Genomic DNA, 2,500 nt, shown 5'->3' with positions numbered 1-2,500 from the left:
CTTGACGAATTGAACGCTTTTGAGTTTAACGCCGCGCATTTCGTAATCGAACTTCTTATTCCTCGTTCCAACTTGAAGGACCTGGTACTTGTCTATGTTAAAGGGCATCTCCCATCTATCCGACCAAGCTGAAATTTTGTGCAAATCCTCCTGGAGGCTTTGCCTGTCTTCGTCAGTGAGAACCGAGTTACCAATCTTTGTGTCGTCTGCAAATTTACTAATGCGATTACTGAGTCCAACATCCACGTCGTTGATGTAAATAATGAAGAGCACTGGGCCAAGAACCGAGCCCTGAGGGACGCCACTAGTGACCGGCGCCCACTCCGAGTTAAATCCGTCAATCACTACTCTTTGTTGTCTGTTGCTCAACTAATTCGCGATCCATTGGTTTACCTGACCGTCAATACCTATTTGCTTTAATTTGTAAAGTAATTTATGATGTGGGACTTTATCAAACGCTTTCTGGAAATCAAGATAGACTACGTCCAGTGACTTGGTTGTGTCATAAACAGTGAAGAGGTCGTTATAAAAGGTTAATAGGTTTGATAGGCAGGATCTTTTGTTACGGAAGCCGTGTTGTGAGTCCCCAATTAATGAGTGGCTTTCAAGGTAACTCACAATTTTGTCTCTAATTATGCTCTCAAGTAGCTTACCCACAACCGAAGTTAGACTAATGGGCCTGTAATTACCTGGTACTTTTTTGTCTCCTTTCTTAAAAATCGGTGTCACGTTAGCCTTTACAGAGAGAGAGAGAGAGAAAGAGAGAGAGAGAGATATACAGTGCTCGTCATAAACATTGTCGCCGGAGACCACGGTATCCGTTTGAAAGATCAAAACGCGCGCGCTTTCCTTGGCGGGCATCGGGTGCTTTAAATTAAATTATTACACATCTGGCATCTCAGCCTGGGTGTTGGGCAGCTTGCAACGGCGGGAAGAAGTGACAGGCATCTGTCAATCACTCTGACTGGGGACCGCTTTGTTGCTGGCTTCCCGCGCCACCCCCCCTAGACTGGCTTGCAGTTACTCTGCTGTTTAGCTGTTTTCCTGGAGAATGGTGCGCTACCAGATCTTGTCACGGGATGACATTGCAGCCATCTCAGCTCTCCACCAGGCTGGACACTCCACATGGGCTATCTCTGACCAGATGGGCGTCAGTGTCCGCCAAGTTCAAAGATACATGAAGCGTACGGGTGAACTCGGCGGCAACAAAATACCCGTCACGAAGAAACCACCAGGAAACACCCGCAAAACTTCCCTGCGCACCCTGAGAGTGGTGCACCGTGAAGTCCAACGCAATCCACGAGTATCGGCCAGGAAAATCAGGGAAGACAACTTGGGATTGCTGAGTAATGTGTCTGTGAGGACATTATCGCGCCGCATCCACGACGACCTCCAGTACCTGAGCTACGCAGCGCGGCCCAAGCCTGTGGTTCCTGTAGCCCAGGAAAAGAAAAGGCTAGCGTTTTGTGACAGGATGAAAGACTGGACCATCGAGCAATGGCGTGGCGTGCTGTGGAGCGACGAATCAAGATTCACAGTGACAGCCAGCAGTCAAGGTCACATGTACCGGCGCCTAGGCAGTGACCCGCTCGACCCCCGCTACACTGCTCCTGCCGTCAGATTCCCTGATTCGTTGATGGTGTAGGGATGCTTTTCCTACCACGGGGTGGGGAGCCTCGTGGTGTTACCCAAGAACACCACAATGAATCAGGGGAACTACCTCGAGCTTCTGTGTGACCATCTACCGGGGTCTTTCGAAATGTGTCAGGCCTCCACCTTCTTGCAGGACGGTGCACCGTGCCATACTGCTAAGTCAGTGAAGCAGTGGCTCAGGGACTGCTGTGTGCCGTTCTTCAAAGACTGGCCTGCTAATTCCCCGGATTTGAACCCAACTGAAAATTTGTGGGCGATGATAAAACGTGAGTTACGCAGCCACGACTGTTCAACCGTGGCCAAACTCCAAGCTGCGCTTCACCACCTTTGGAACACACTCGGTCCCCAGCATCTCATGGTGCTTGCAGACAGCCTTCCGGCCCGTTTGGAAGAGTGCAGGAGACGTCAAGGGAAGCCAACAAAGTATTAGTTGTAAGTTCAATAAATTTCTTTGGATGCAGTACATGTTTATCTTACTTGGCGCAGCGTGGGAGAGGGGTGCGACAATGTTTATGACGAGCACTATATATATATATATATATATATATATATATATATATATATATATATATATATATATATATATATATATATATATATATATATATATATATATATATATATATATATATATATATATATATATATATATATATATATATATATATATATATATATATATATATATATATATATATCCTCAGAAAGCTTTTACCAAGATGGCTAACTTTTTTTCTCATAATTTATCTGCACCCCAGCTCCCGACCCATCGTACCTCCCACTTCCTCTTCTCTCCTAAACACCGGTCCTACCCCCCACCCCCCTTTCCATTACCTACCTTCGACCT

This window comes from Eriocheir sinensis, chromosome 48 (genome assembly GCF_024679095.1).
Source record: "Eriocheir sinensis breed Jianghai 21 chromosome 48, ASM2467909v1, whole genome shotgun sequence".
Lineage (NCBI taxonomy): Eukaryota > Metazoa > Arthropoda > Malacostraca > Decapoda > Varunidae > Eriocheir > Eriocheir sinensis.
Note: the sequence above shows the minus strand (reverse complement) of the source record.